Raw genomic sequence first — 16,962 nt, 5'->3', positions numbered from 1 at the left:
AGCCAATGCTTTCATTCATTATTGTGTATTGAGCAAGTCAGCTTTCAAGAATTTCCCTCAAGCACTGTGGTTATCAAAGTATTATGTGTATGAGATCTCTTGGGGTGTTAAAATTGTAGGTTGTCAGGCCCTGACTCCATCTGTTCTGATAGTCTAGGTCCGAGTTGAACTTGTAGGCAAGCAGCATGGCAACTTCTGATACAGGTAGAGCTGTAGGCATCCTTCTAGGATTTTGCTCTGGGATGCCCTGGCCTCAAGTCGGCAACATCCTTTCTGGTTCTTTCCCCTCTGGCCCACCAGGAATTTGAGCATGACTCAATCACTTTCCTAAAATTAACAACATGCTTTCTTGTTTTAAACTGCTTTCCAGGGCAGGAAATATGAAAAAAGAAGGAAGGGGAAATAAAAGAAGAGTGATGGTCTGCATATCCTTTATCTTTTACTCTGTCTAGTTATTTCTTTTTTATCATGTGGTACTTTTGGGAATCTTCTCCATGAGGATACTGAAAGTTATGACTTCCCACCCTCATTGGTGAAATCTTGGATGTTATTTCTATGTCCGGGTCTTTTTCAAGGCACTGAGGTTCCGTATTCCCATTGCCCTGCCCTCAAATAACCCATTCTGCCTGCCAGTTCTTCCCATGTTCTGACTCTTTCCATCAATTATGTTTGGGTAATTTTAGTTCATTTTATGATAAAATCAGAGATGTTATTTTTTAAAAAGATTGAAATCAAAGCAAAATACAATGGCATATACTATGTCATATTTTTACTGTTTATATGGCAAAATATGATTAGTGCTGAAATGCAAATATTGTAGGAGAAAAATTCTGTAGTAGATTCCGAAGCACTGATATGTTGGAGGATAAAAAATAATGAATTTTCCTTTTCCTATAACTCTTTACGTGTTTGCTGAAGAAGGACAAGAGCATTTTCAGTTTTTATGGAGTTGGTTTAAAGGCAAATGTCTGTGTATAACTTGGTTCTTTTATCGCATATCCTCAACTGTTGCTCTTGGCTTTAAGATGCATTTCTCATCTCCTGCTTCTTGTTTTGAGTCTTTGAAAATACAAGTTTGTGTTTTAGTTTCCTCATTTCTAAAGCAAATACCATGCAATGGGTTGGGATAAACAATCGGGATTTACTGGCTCACAGTTTTGAGAGAAGAAGTCAAAATCAAGGCATCGTGAAGGTGATGACTTCTGTCTGAAGACAATGACATTCTTGTGCAGGCTGCCAGTGATCCTTGGTTCCTGATGCCTCTACCACATGGCAAAGCACATGGTGGGCTCTCCCTTGTCTTCTGGCTCCTGTCTGCGTCCTCTGTCTTTCTCTCTATCTGTCTGAATTTCACTCTGCTTATGTAGTTCTCCAGTAACAGGATTAAGACCCATCCTGATTGGGTTGGGCTGCACCCTAAGGGAAGCAATGGGCTCACACCCACAGGAATGGATTAAGTTTAAGAACATATTTTTCTGGAGCACATAGCTTCTAACCTCCAAATTTTGTGTCTTCAGGTCCCTGGCACCATAAAGTGCCTAGAATCTACCTGCCAGTAGTAGGTGTGGCTATTGCTTTTCTGACCTTTCTCAAGCAAGTCTTAAGGAACACCTTCATTTGCCTTTAGATTGAGAGGCGATTGTCTCACTAGTAAAGTCTTTCCATTCTGCTGTAACTCTCCTGCAGGACAACAGAAACAGAGACAGAAAAAGACTATTTTCAGGCTGAGCAATTACTACCTCTTTCTCAGTTCACACACAACTCACAGTAAATGGGTGTTTATAAACATGCATAGGGAATTTCATCTTCTTATCTTTCTTTTTTAAGATTAAATAATAGACAGTAGCTATTACTGCTTGAAATTCATGTGCATGTGGTAGAACATTCATTGGCATACAAAGAGACACTTTATCGTAAGGCCAGGTTCAGAATTACATATGTGGCATTTGGTAGCTGGAAAAATTATTCTATTCCTGACATCTTTTTTCTTTTCTGCATGAACCATTTCAATTAGTATAAAATTTTCAAATCTGTTAGCTTGTCAAAAGATTAAATTAGGTAACGTGTGTACCAGTCAGGACAGACTAGGTTATGCTTCGATATCTAACAATCCCCAAACTTTAGTAACTTATAACAGAAAGGCTATGGGGACAACTTTTAAATAATAATTCTAAACTCTAGCTTGCAACTTGAAAGGAAGGAAACTTAATGTTGGAAATCATCACTCTCAGACTCTTTTTTTTTTCCCCATGTTTTTATTGCTTTGCTTTTGGCAGAACTCCAAAAAGATGTTACAAGAAGGGATTTGTTTCCCTTTTAAAGTTATTCTTGCCACATTGTTTTGAATCTTCTCTAGGTAAATCAGGCATAAAATATTTCAAAATTTGTAGTACATTTCAAATTGACTGCTTTTATCTTAGTCAAGCCAAAACAAGAAGAGTATAATAAAAGCAACAAATATTAATAGTCTTATGATTTTCACTTCCTTTAACATTATCGGCCATGTTACACTCTAAGGATTATGAGGAATAAATTATAGAAGAGATTATGTGATTAGCTATTAATTCTTTCCCAGCTGGGTTGAGAACCAAAGTATGCTATAAAATTCTTCATTACAGAAATATGCACTTCCCTAGTAATACAGTTGCATGGAAATGAAGGATAGGCAGAAGCTGAAAAATGAATCTGACGGTTGTCTTCAAATCTCATTTTACCCAAATGTTTCAAACGTCTCCTTGTTCAAACTTTTTATTAGAGTGCATAACATCAATTAGATTTAATAGTGTGATTTTTTTTAGTTTTTTCTATTTATTATTTATTTATTTACTTACTTACTTACTTATTTATTTATTTATTAATTTTATATTCAAAAAATATGAGGTCCCCATATACCCTCCACTCCCCTTACCCCCCTCCTCCCACAACAGCAACCTCCTCCAACATCACGGGACACTCACTGCACTTGGTGAACACATCTCTGAGCACTGCTGCACCACATGGTCAATGGTCCACATTTAAGTTTACACTTCCCCCCAGTCCACACAGTGGGCTATGGGAGGACACACAATGTCCAGTAACTGTTCCCACAGTACCACCCAGGATAACTCCAAGTCCTGAAAATGCCCCCACATCACATCTCTTCTTCCTAATCCCCACCCCCAGCAGCCATCATGGCCACTTTCTCCACCTCAATGCCATCACTAATGACAACATTTACTTCCATCACTAATGACAACAATTCCAGAATAGAGCATCAGCAAGTCCACTCCAATCCATACTCAACTCCTCCATTCTGTGGACCCTGGGATGACTATGTCCACTCCAACTCTGTATTGAGAAGGTGCTTAGATTCCACTTGGATGATGGATGCAGTTCTCCTGTTTGCACTTGTAGGCATACTTGGCTCCCTGATGTGGTGGTTGACCTTCTTCACCTCCCTGTTAGCTGGCTGGGGTAAGACCAATAAACCAGAGATTAGAAGTTACAAGTCTGTTGAGGCTCAGGGCCTGGCTATCACATGAACAGTCCAGAGATTCAGGTCCCCTGAGTATACACTAAACCCCAGCCCCAACCACAGGTCTGGTAAAAGTGACAGGAGAGGCTTGTGAACAAAGATCACATCTGAGTCCAACTCCCTTACACTCAGGAACACAAACTCCAAAGTAGGGCCAACTGACATGGCACCGAAGTCCATCTGCCATGACTGTATAACCTGTGGGTCTCTATAGCCCTCAGAAGAACCAATACCTGGGGTTGTACCTACTTTAGCTGTCTCTGGGACTCTGCTGAGGTGTGCATAAGGGCGACTCCTCTGATGACCTCCCAGCTCTTTTTTTGGAGACTCATAGCCATATAAACTCATTTGTCCTTTCCATTTCCCTCTTTTATTCAAGGTCAAAAAGCATTTTTAACTCCTGATGTTACATGTAGGCTGAAATATTCTGCTGGTCTGAGTTGACCCTTTTATTCAAGGTCATTATCCAGCCACGTCATCAGCTGGTACTTAGTAATAATCCTTCGGTGCCAGGAAGGCTCATCCCCAGGAGTCATGTCCCACACTGGGGGGAAGGCAATGCATTTACATGCTGAGTTAGGCTATGAGACTGGCCACATTTGAGCAACATGGAGGCTCCCAGGAGGTAACACTTAGGCACACTGCAGTTCTAGGCCTAGTTTTTATTTCAGGCACACAAACTCACAAGCATAGTCATTAACATTAAGGGCTCATTGTTGGACCATCCTTCCTTATCGGTCTTAGCCACTGCACTCAGGAGATTGCCACTTAGCCACTGCACTCAGGAGATTAGGGAATGCGACAGAGCTCCCTCAGCCAGGAACTCAGCACTCCCCAAGCTATCTTCCCCAACTGTAACCACTATGAAAATATCCAAACATTTTTATGCATGCTTCACATATGCCCTGGAGAACTCCCTCCCAACCATGTGCCCCCCACCAATAAGTCCCCACACCAGTATTCCTCACCCACCACCAACGAACCCCTCTGTGGCCGAAAACCTCCCTGAAAATGAAGCCCAATATATTGTCAGGTTCCATTAATAGTAAAATGGAATATAATGATTGGGTTTAAAGGTTAGATATAGAATACAAACTACTTTAGAAAAATTAAAGTAAAAATAAATTTGAGTATCAAAAATTAAAAAATGAAAAAGCTTTGTTTTTGATGTTTTGCCTTCCATCACCGTAGTAAGTATTGCCTTGTATGCACATTGGCAAGGCAACTTCTTCTGTCTCTTCCTCAGTGTCTATGTCCTTTCTTTTTCTTTTTCTTTTCTAATTATTAAGCTTGTCTTCACAAAAGTTTTAGACCACAGTAATTCACATATACAATATATGGTACTCCCACATATTCAACATCAGACACTTTGTCCCTTCCCCAGCAATAATCTTTTTACATGTTTATATATATTTACTGCAACTGATGTACAGATACTGAGACAATAGCTTTCAAACAAGGTTACACTTGGGTTTACATTATGGTTTATATTTTAGACTATACATTTTCTAAATTTTCAGTTATCTTATGTTTTACATTATGATTTTCATTTTAGCCTGTAGGCCCCTATACATTCTTGGTGTAATTTAACATGTCCTACATCCATCCTTGCATAATCTTGTGGAACACTTCCATTGCCCCACAGTTACACTGATTCTATCTATTCAATGCCTCTTTCCCCCTCCCCTCAGGGCCCACAGCGACAATCACTCTTCATTGCTTGAAGGGCCATGTTCAGAGATACTTGCAAGAATGTTGAGGGCTTGACATGCTCGACTATCCTAATGCATTGGGAGCCACCATTTCTCTTGAGAGATACAATTCCCTCTATTTGAGAACATCAAGCCTCCTCAGGATGTGGGTATACCTTCACTCTCATTGCATAGGTCTCCATCCAATGATATAACCCATTATGACAAAATGAGCACTCACACACTCCCTAGAAGCCTGTCCTGTGTCAGATTGTCCCCTTCAAGCATCTTAAACAGGTAGCCTTCTTTATTATATTTTTGAAAAAGTTTTCTCAACATTATACTCTCAACCACATTCCTGACAATCTCCCCCACCCTCCCCCCAATTTCTTGGGCCATATTACCCATCCCCCCTCCCTAGCCCCCCTCAAGCCCACAAAGCCCCACACAAATGTATCCCTATGCCCCTATTTTATTCCTTCTCAATACAAATACTTACCTCCAGCTTATGATAGATTAGTGTGATTTTTAAATGAATTTCTTATAATTTTTTGACAGTTTTCTAGGCTTGAGTTATGGCGTATAAGCTTGTTCTGCTCTCATTGCTCCTTTTTGCATCCCAAAGTCCATATTTTGGATTAGGCAGTTTTCCTGCAGTTACTTTGTGCATCCACAGAATGGCAAATTAGCCTTTTTACTGAAATTATCCAATCATAAAGATGTATCTGAGTTTCAGATCACTGAAATATATTTTCTATCCCTTTCTTCCCTAAAATTAATCTTTTTCCTGAGGGAACCTCACTTGAAGCATTTATATCTATACAATTTACAATTGCTAGTTGATTTACTAACCTTTGTCTCTTGGGATTCCTTACTATTTTTCCTAGGATATATTTCTTCTTTGTCCTTTGGAGCTTCAAAAAGAAGATCATGGCTGCTTCTTTCATTTGCTTGTTTCCATTTTGAAACTCCAAAGGGAAGGAGACAGATCCCTACTCCGCAAATGCACTTGTCGTCAAAAATCCCAAATGGAAAGGTTGATCAAGGGGTGAGGCCAAAGAAGAGAAAAGCTCAAGACAAGCCTCCGTCTTTGGACATTGGCAAGAATACCTGTAGGACCTACCCTTCCTCTTCACCTCCACGTTGCACTTAGTTCAAATGCACACTTATATCAGAGGGAACTGCATGGTTTTAAAGATAAATAATTCCCAAAGTAATACGCTCACACTGTAGCAAACTAAAAAATACAGAAACACATCGGTCTGAATAATTATTATAGTCTCTTGCCTAACACCTTCCTAATGCCCGAGGGAATTTTTTTTTTTTTACTTCTTTTTATTCCCTTTCCCCTGCCATTCTCCAAAGTCTAAATAAAATGCTTGTATCTCTATTTATCAGTTGATCAACTTTATTCAATGTCTACTGATTTCCTGCTTTATTTCTCCTTTCTCTATGAAGTGCTATAGAGACATATAATTTTAATGGCATTATTAGTTGTCTTTACACTTGGAAATAATGAATTGTTCCATCATTTTAGTAAGCATCTCAAGATCTCTTATGAGAAGTGAGAATATTAATGTCACTACCTTTATCCACACATTTTGTGAATTACAGTTTTATTCTTCTGTTATTAAGGTCATTAGTAGTCACATTACAGAGAAGACTGTTTGGACCACACATTTAGGCCAGTCATTTGCTGATTTTTATACATTTTGAAAAGAAATATGAAGTATTAGTTTAGTATAAAGTATAATTTGTATGATGCACCAAGCTTCTTTCTTTCATAAAAAAATCCTTTTTTTTCTGATGGACATGTTAACAAGCAGTGACATTCAGAAAGCTGTGACAGAATGGGGGATACCACAGAGCAACAAAATGCTAGGAGAATACCTACAAGGGAAATGGACAACCAGCTCTTGAAAATCTCTGTCGTTGACTTTTATATGTGAAAGTTCAGCATAATGGTACAATCAAAAAATCATAAAATAGAAAAAGTTGTAATTCTGAGTTTAGAGCATCAGTTGAGCTTTCACACTAACTGAAGTAAGTTATGGAGGTTAGAAAAATTTATTTCTTGAATGAAATAAAGAGTCAGAGAGAGGTGAAGAATTTTTTTGTTTATCTGTTTTTTTTGTTTACTATTATTAGTATTGAAATAATGAAAATGCTTTAATAATTATTAAAATGATGAATGCACAGCTATGTGATTATACCAAGTACCATTGACTGTGCACTTTGGATGAGCTGTATGCTTTATTAATATATATCAACAAAATTGATTTGTTTTTAAAAAAAGCCACAGTAATTTATATATATATGTGTGTGTGTGTATTTACATATATATATATTTTGAAGTACAGGGGATTGAACCCAGGACTTTGTACATGGGAAGTAGGCACTCAACCACTTGAACTACATCTGCTCGCCCATAGTAATTAATATTAACCTATATTAATTAACCCCATAGTTAATTAATATTAACATAATGATGCTCACATAATTTCCATGTTTTATATACCTATCTGAAAAATCTCAGCATTTGTTTACTTTCAATGGATCGAAACCTTTTCTTCTTAGTTTCATGAAACATATGCCACACCTGTGTACTTGTCTGGAGACCCACACATATCAATCCTGAATTAGTTTATTAATGAGTGTACACTTGAAGGGCCTATGTGAGAGTTATCTTCCAAATTCTGAAAGTTTTGTGAAATTTTCAGTCTGCCTAATTCTGTTATCTTTTGTTGAATTCTATTTCAGTCAAAACTTAGACCTCTCAGAAATACAAAGAGAAGGGCAAGTGGAAATGTGCTCCATCTTTCCGGTTGTACATCATTTTGCAATGAACCAGGCTAAAAAAATCTGACAGCCCTATAAGCCAAAACAATACTCTAACAAAATCAGAATTTCTTCAGGCTACTTTTTCTTGAGTGGTTAATGAACAAAAATAGGATTTTATCTCAACATCTGAATTTTTTTACTTATTTAAATCATTTTGCCTATTAGGCATTTTTGAAAATGAGCATGAAGACATATGATAGAATCACCTAAAATTACTATTTAATGAGCAGCAGAATCACTTTATCAACATGCATACACAGGACACCGGAAAAACAAAGGTGCTGTGGTAGGTGTATTGAAAAATAACAAAACAAAAGGTCGTGGATTCTGTTTGCAAAGAGGTGACAGTTTGTGGTTAAGCAAGACACATACCCAAGTAATCCTAATGTAAGTCTGATTATAAACCCCTTGATAGAGCTGCAAACAAGACGATGTGAATATTAAGAATATAACCACATGCCATTTTAGGGAATTGTGTAATGCACAGAAATAAAAATGGAATACATAAATGCTAGCCTATTTACACAAAGACTATTCTGTGCAGGACATCTTAAACAACCTTGGGAACTGTCGTAAGGTCCCAGGGCTACCGTGACAAAGCACCACAAACGGGGCGGTGTGAAACAACAGAAATATCTTGTCTCACTCTTCTGGAGGCAGAAGTCAGAAAACCAGGGGTCAGCAGGGCAGGATCCCTCAGCAGTCTGCCAGGGAGCCTCGGTCCCATGCGTCTCTCCTGGCTTCTGGAGGGGGCCTGCCAGCCCTCCCTGCCGTTCCTGCCTCCTGGCCACAGAACTCAAGCGGCACAGGCCATCTCCAACTTCCCATGGCCTTCTCCCCAGCTTCCTTCTGTGTCCAGTTTCCTCTTCTTATCGTGACACCAGTCATATTGATTTAGAGCCCACCCTCACGCGTTCGGCCTCATCTTCACTAATTACTTCTTCAAAGACCCTATTTCCAAATGGCGTCCCGTGGCCAGGACGAGGGCTAGGACTTGGCCGTGTATTTTGGGGCCACACAATTGAACCCCTAACCTGAACTAAACCAAAAACTTAATCTCATCTGTATTATTTACAAAATGTTTTTACAAAGGCACATAGAGAATTAAGAAAGTTATAAAAATAACCATTAAGTGTGGCAATTCATTTTATGTGAAATTTTTATTTCAGTATTTTTGAGAGCTAGATAAAAATGTTTTGAGTTGCTTAGAGTTAGGATTCTAGGAAATACAATATGACTGTCTCTTGGCTAGTGAAAGTGCATTTTCTTTCTTTTTTCAGTCACATCATGAATCCATCCAACAATGTCAGCTTTCAAACTTGACTGTGCCTACACCCTCTGCAATTCCAACCTTGCCCGTCAGTTGGTACTATCCTGCCTTTTTGCATTGTGACTCATTATGTGTCTTCCTCACCTCCTTAAGTGGTTATAGTTTCCTCTTGAGAAATGATGGTGCAATATACTCTATGTTTCAGATATGTTAGAAATATAACAAATGCCTGTTGTTTGGCAATGATGAGAATCCTAGAGGGAAATGCATATACTTTCTTATAGATTATCATGAGAAATCGGAACAATGATTTATCAAGCATAAATTTAGTCAACCTACCAAGGATGAATTTTGTCCCACATTTTGCTATTTTAAAGGTAATTTTTTAATAGCAAACTTTCCGGCAATGAGTAGGCAAAGCCCAAGTTTCAAATAAAAGAGTATTATGATGTTACAATCTGAAGAATATTTGCTTTTATACCTCTGTACAGGTTTGCTATATATATCAGTTCTTAGCAGATCCCATAGTCATCTCACTATCCCCTTTACCAGTGCTGCCAGGAACCATGATACCTTTTGACTGGGGAGACAGAGGGCTACTATACATTTCACATAAAAAACATTATAAAACTTTTAGCCCCAGGCAGGCATTTGTCTAGTGATATGGAAGTGAACTGGTGCCTCTCCATGACAATTGTGGTGTAACTCCTGGTACAGTCTTATACCAGAAGATAAACTGTCTGCCTTGCAATTAAAAATACACTTAGAAAGCTGTTTCTCCTGTTTTCTCAGTTATTCTTAATTTGTCTTGCCAGTATTGAGCTTTTAGTAAAGCAAAAAGCATTTTGTATAGGATTGTAACACGTACGTGATTTCTTTCCTTTTTGAAACAATGTGGGTAGACTATATATCACCTCAAACCTGAGAAAATAGCTTCAGCAGGCAATAGCAAAATGGAATAGCCGTATAAACCATACCGTTGGCTATTGGCTTCCATTTGTATCATGGAGTCGCCATGCTATTTTCTGATGTGAGTGTAACTTCTTTTATTTAAGCCCATTCTCCTCACAAATGTCTTCATAGCAAACCTTCAGAGTAGTTTCCAGGTTTTGACCAGTGACCTGAAAAATCAAAGGAACAGACTGTGGCAATTCAAAGTGCAGCCTACAGACCAGCACACTTGCTGGAAATGGAGAATTTCGGGTCCCACCCAAGATGAACCGAATCAAAATCGATTACCTTTTTGACAGGATCCCGCATACCCCGGATAAACTTACGGTTTGGGACGCTCGAGCAGCACCTCCCCTTGACTGCCTCCTCTCCTCCACGGATCTGGCAGGAGCTTCCATCCGCGTAGTCTGGGCGAGCTCTGGTGAAGAAAGCCAGCGAGGAGGGTGGGCCTCCAGGGCATGTGGAGGCCACGTGATCCTGATCAGAACCCGAGGTCTGCAGTTGCAAACCTGCTGCTTGTACAAATGACCAGCCAGCTCAGCTTCCGCTTTCAGGTAGAGAAGCGTTGCTTAAACATATTTGCTCCTGCACTCTAATCTCTGTGCAGAAGATAACCCTATTTCTCTTTAAAATCTATGATCAGTGTCAAATGGCTTTTATAGTGGATTACATCAGAAGAATGGCTCCTGAGGGATAACTAGCTGTTCTCATCTTGGAAAAGGGGCAATTCTATGAAACACTGTATTTCAAGGTGCTCAGGATTAAAACAGAATAGCCCTATAATCCATGTTTAGTGGTATTGCTCCAAATGTGTTCATCACATGGGTTCATCAATTGCAATGAATGTACCACACTAATGAAAGAAGTTGGTAATTGGGGGAAGGGTGGGAGGTGTGGGGAGTGGGGCATATGGGAATCCCTGATACTTTTTGTGAAACATTTTTTGTAATTTATCTTTAAAAAAAAAATTAAAAAACATTTAATAAACAAAAAACCCATAATAGTCCTATGAAGCCTTATTTAATATTCCTTTAGGATGCTTTCTTTTCAAAGAATATTCTCAAGATCAACAGTTAATATTGTTTGTACGATAAATATGATGTAATTAGTCAGTGCTGTCAAGTAGATTTTGAAAACAAAACAAAAGTTGTGGTCAGATCTAGGCAGTGTTTTAGATACATGGGTTCTACCTTGGTCTAAAATATTCCCATCAGTAGTTCAGTTTACTGCAGCAACGCAACAGAAATGAGAAAATGGAAACAGAAAGGCCTTGTGATTCCTGGGACACAAAGGCCGTGGAAGGCAGCTTAGTGGAGGCAGTGGTGACGAGGTGACAAGGGTGTCACCAGCTCTGTGCCAACTGGTTCACCAACCCTGCAGACTGGAACCAACGCAGGCTCATAGCGCCTTCAAAAAGCCAGGACCTACCAGATGCTTCTCCCCCAAAACTCCCAAATTTTCACACCTTTCATTCTATCTTGTTCTGCAATTTTTTGCTTTTTGAGGATGTGAGCATGTCCTTTGGTAAGAAGACACAGAACAACAGCCCTTAATTTGAAGGAAAATTAGAAAATAAAACATATTTCAGAGAGTCAAGATAGCTATATGCCTACTATACTTAAACCTTATTGAAATTTAGTTTCAGAATTTGGCTTAAAGAATTCTGTAACAATAAAACATAAAACAAATCTTTGTAATTTATTCCTACTGGGGGATTTAAGAGGGACATACACATTTATCTATAAGCTCATAGAAAATTTCCAAAAGTACAAAAGCAACCAGTTGTCATTTGTTTTTTTATTTCTTATTCATGCTTGCCCTTCCTGTTCATTAGTTTTTGGGAGAAACACATGACATGTTTACTACATGTACTCAAAATATTCTGACTATAAAGAGCCTTGAAAACATGCACATATTTAATTCCAAATAGAAAATTGCAAAATTATAAGAACGAGCATTTAAATATATATATAGGTAACACTTTAGTTGCATGTTAATGATTTTCTACTACCTCTGGACCAATAGAACTATTTGGCAATACCTTGCAGAAACAAGTTTCATCCAGGAATAACTCTTTTCTTCAGAAATAAGAATTCATAAATGGCATCCTGGTTATAAATATGCTTTTGATAGGATTGAAATGACTGACATTACGCACTTGAGTCAAGTTGGTAAAGCAATAGAGATATTTCCTACCATGACAGAAAATAAATTAAATATTAGCCTGCATGAAAGACAATGAGACATAGTGAAAAGAATAAAAACCATGAGTTTTTCAGTTTGCTCATGTCCCAAATTTCAAATACTAGAAATCCATGAGGCTGTTGATTTGCCTTGCATAACATTTTAAAGATATATCTTAAGAATTATGTAGCGTGGGTCATTGGTGTAACAAGGAAACAAATTACTTCGTGTGTTTTCAATACTTTTTGCATTATAAAGTCTCATAAACGCTAATGTTCACCCCCAAAAACATGATAATTAGAATTATCTTGGGGGAAAAGCCAAAAGGCATTCTAGAAGAATAAAAAGTATTCTTTTACAATATTTTAATTTTGTAATATTGGGGAAATAGAATCACATTGTGCTCAGAGACATATTTTATTAGTCTACCAATAAAAGCAAAATTTTCAAAGCTCATATTTTTAAGAAATGCTTAATGAATGTTGAAATGCATGTCAGGAAAAATAGCTGGTTTATAGTGTGTTAAACTATTAAAATATTTCAATTTGTTCTTTGAATAAAAGATGATTTGTTTAATGTAAAATGACTTTATAATGCAAATAAATATCTTAACATGCTGAAATTCAACCAATCTGGATTTTTATAAAGTGCATCAACAAAATGTTTAGCTAATTTGACCAGTTTTTCAAAACTGCTTGTTTAGTAATTTCAGTCTACAATGAAAATAACCAGTTGCTCTTATAGACAAACTTTTTTTTGGTTTTGAACTGATTACAAGTGGTCCCAATTTTTATAGAATTTTACGTATTTTGTTAATTCATTAGATAAAATTTCCCACAGAGCATTGAATATTTGTAATTTTCATTGCTGTGATGTATTTTTAAACTAATATGTACTTCAACAAAGGTTTTATTTCCTTGACAAATAGAAACATGGATATTTAAACAATTTAACAAGTATAAACTTAAGGGTGCAATATTTAGCGTTGTATATTTTCCACATCTTACAAAACTTTTAGTATAGGGTTGCATCATGTTGGAAATATAATAATTTTAGAAACAATAATTTTTAGTTTCCTACCTGCTAAAACAAATACCATAGATGATGTAACAGTTTGATATGGCTATGAATTTCAAAAATAGATATTGGATTATGTTTGTAATCTGGTCTGCACCTCGGCATGATTAAGTTATGATTTGATTAGGCCATGTCATTAGGGCAGATAAAAAACAAGGCAAAGGACAGAGTTGAGGGTTTTTGATGTTGTAGCTTTTGATGTTGGAGTTTGATGCTGAAGCCTTAAGCTGGAGCCCCAGGAAGTAAGCACACAGAGGAAATAGAAGCCAGCCCCAGGAAGAGAGGAACCCTGAGCCCAGAGAGAAGCAAGACCCTGGAAGGGAGGAACCCAGGAAGCCTGAACCGTCACAGACATCGGCAGCCATCTTGCTTCAACATGTGAAAATAGATTTTGGTGAGGGAAGTAACTTATGCTCTATGTCCTGGTATCTGTAAGCTCCTACCCCAAATAAATACCCTTTATAAAAACAAACCAATTTTGCATTAGTACCCCTTAGCTGACTAATACAGATGGGTTGGCCTAAACAACAGAACTTTTTCGCTCATGGTTTTGAGAGTAGGAGCAGTCCAAACTTGAGGCATCACCTAAGTGATGCTTTCTCCCATAACACTGTGGTGTTCTGGGGCTGGCCACCAGTGACCCTTGGTCCTTCGCTTTTCTGACATATAACAATGCACGTGGTGGTGTCTTCTTTCTCCTCCTGGTTCCGTTGACTTCCAGCTTCTGGCTGCTCCCTGTTGCTTCTGCCTCAATCTGATTTTCTCTCTGCTTATAAAGGACTCCAGGGAAGCAGACTTGGCCCAGTGGATAGTGTGTCTGCCTACCACATGGGAGGTCCATGGTTTAAACCCCGGGCCTCCTTGACCCATGTAGAGCTGGCCCATGCGCAGTGCTGATGTGCGCAAGGAGTGCCGTGCCACGCAGGGGTGTCCCCTGCGTAGGGGGCCCCACGCGCAAGGAGTGTGCCCTGTAAGGAGAGCCGCCCAGTGCAAAAGAAAGTGCAGCCTGCCCAAGAATGGCACCGCCCACATGGAGAGCTGACACAGCAAGATGACGCAACAAAAGGAAACACAGATTCCCTGTGCCCCTGATAAGGATGGAAGTGGTCACAGAAGAGCACACGGCAAATGGACACAGAGAGCAGAAAACTTGGGAGGGGGGGAAGAGGAGAGGAAAAATAAATAAATAAAGGACTCCAGTAATCCAGGTTAAAGCTCAACCTGATTCAATTGGACCACATCAAAATTTATATAACATCTCAAAGAGATTTTATTTACAATGAGCCCACAGCCACCAATATGGTCCAAGACCAAGATCAGGTCCAAATTGGGGTGCATAATTCAATCCACATCTCAATCACTTTGCCTAGTAATGTTGAAATGTTTATTTTAAAAAGTCTAATACAGTTTCCTATCTGAGAGTATGAAATAGTTGACAGATCCTATGAATGACACACATAGAATAAAATCTTAAATATAGTGTACTGGTTAGTTTAAGAAATAAAAATGCTTGCTGAAAATATATTTCAGTGATAGATTCTATCCAAAATTTAAGTTTATTAGAAATGAATATTTAGAAAAAATGAGAGGAGGGGAATTTGAATTATCCTGCCCCCAACATCCTCCCCCCTTTAACAATACAATCCCTTCCCCTTGGCTCCCCGACACCACCATAAGCTGATAGGATGGTTGCGGGTGTTAGATAACATGTCACAGCTATAGGGCTTGGTGCAATAACTGTATTCGATAAACGGTTGCTGTTGTTTTTTATTGTCTGTGGAGACTTCTCTATACCTAAGAAAATAAATGTTACTATGAACGTTTTAGTAGCATTGGGAAAAATATCTAGAACAGAAAAAGTAATCACTGAGATAAGTGAAAAATTCTTATCTTTTAATTTTAGTTTTATTCTGAAAATTTTTTCTAAGCATGTTCAGGGGTTAAAATTGCATCACTTGACTTACTCTCTCTTTTTAAGTAGAATAATCAGTCAGTGAATAAATGATATTCATTTACTCCGTCAATCTGCTCCCTTTCACAATTACTAACTTCCTTCTAAAAAGAATCTCAAGCCTAAATTTAAGCCTAACCTATTTCCCCCATTATGTAAGAATGTTTCTTGTTTTCCTTTCATAATTTAGTTTAGTTTACGATATAGATTAAAAGTGTCCTTTTTTATAATTTAAACATTTTCATTGCCACAAAGAGAAGTGGTTTTCTTTTGCAAATGTGATTATAATTGGGTTCATGTGTGTGGAAATGCTTATAACACAGCATTTAAGAAAGTAGCTTAAATCAAATGTTATTTACAGAATTATGGATAAGAGGTATTGCTACTTAATTAGCACCCCAAATTGGTCTAATTATCAGTCTGTGCCCCCCTTTCTTTCATAGATCTAATGTCCTTTGCTATTTACACTTACACAAAAAGCTGCACCCTTTTTGATGGAGTGATAATTTTAGGAAGTATTTTTGGTGCAATTTTTTTGGAAGGATCATCAGTCAGGGGACTATATTAGATTTTGCACTACTTTGCATGTTAGTTAAGGAGAAAACATTTGGCTCAGAGATTTTTCACGTCACATTCCTTACAACTAGACTCAATAGACTGTGTCCCCTCACAGCATGCATTCCTGATTTCACCCTCCTTCCTACACATCCGTCACAGCTGAAGGGATTTGAGGTGAATTTCATCTTCAGTGCCCGGATACGATGCCCTGATGCCCCGCAGCTCGAAATAGGGAGAGCAGCCACGGGAAACCTATGGGGGAAATAAGACCGTCCAAACCCCCCTACTTGAAAAGAACCACGTTTATAGGGTGGAACCAGAGCCGTGACTGAAACTGCCAAAGCCAAGAGGCTTAGGTGTGAAATCTCCAGGGATAAGAAGGACCCACGGTCTGTTCCTATGACTAGCACTAGCAGACTTAGAGTTTATTTTCGAGTAGCCTATCAGAAAAGCCATCCCGTGCCAGCCAAAGGGCTAAGTATTTTTTTTTGGCAACGATGTGTTTTAAAAGGGCGTTCCTATTTAAAATATCGTCTTCGCTCGGTGACCCGACCAAACGGCGCAGGCGGTGACGGCCGAGGATGACCTGCCGGCGGCAGAGCGCATCCCGGCAGTAGTTATAGATCTGCAAAACCAAGGGCTTCCTCTTGCACGGGCGCGGATACTGAAGGACCCCGGAAGCAACGCGCGTGATGTTTCTTGGCGTCGCGCTGGGCATCTTTTCGCCGAGGCCTGGCGCCTGGGGTCAGAGAAGACCGCCAGCACGTCCCACCCTGGTCCCCCGGGCTGCCGACCCCGCGCCGGGAGCCCGGGCCGGGACCTGCGCCCGGGAGCGCGGGCGCCCGTAGGGGGCGCCCCTCGCCCGTGCCAGCGCTCGGCCCGCGCGCTCCCCAGGGCGCCCGAGCTCCGGGTCGCCGTCTTCAGA

The sequence above is a fragment of the Dasypus novemcinctus genome, chromosome 16, assembly GCF_030445035.2.
Source record: "Dasypus novemcinctus isolate mDasNov1 chromosome 16, mDasNov1.1.hap2, whole genome shotgun sequence".
Classification (NCBI taxonomy): domain Eukaryota; kingdom Metazoa; phylum Chordata; class Mammalia; order Cingulata; family Dasypodidae; genus Dasypus; species Dasypus novemcinctus.
Note: the sequence above shows the minus strand (reverse complement) of the source record.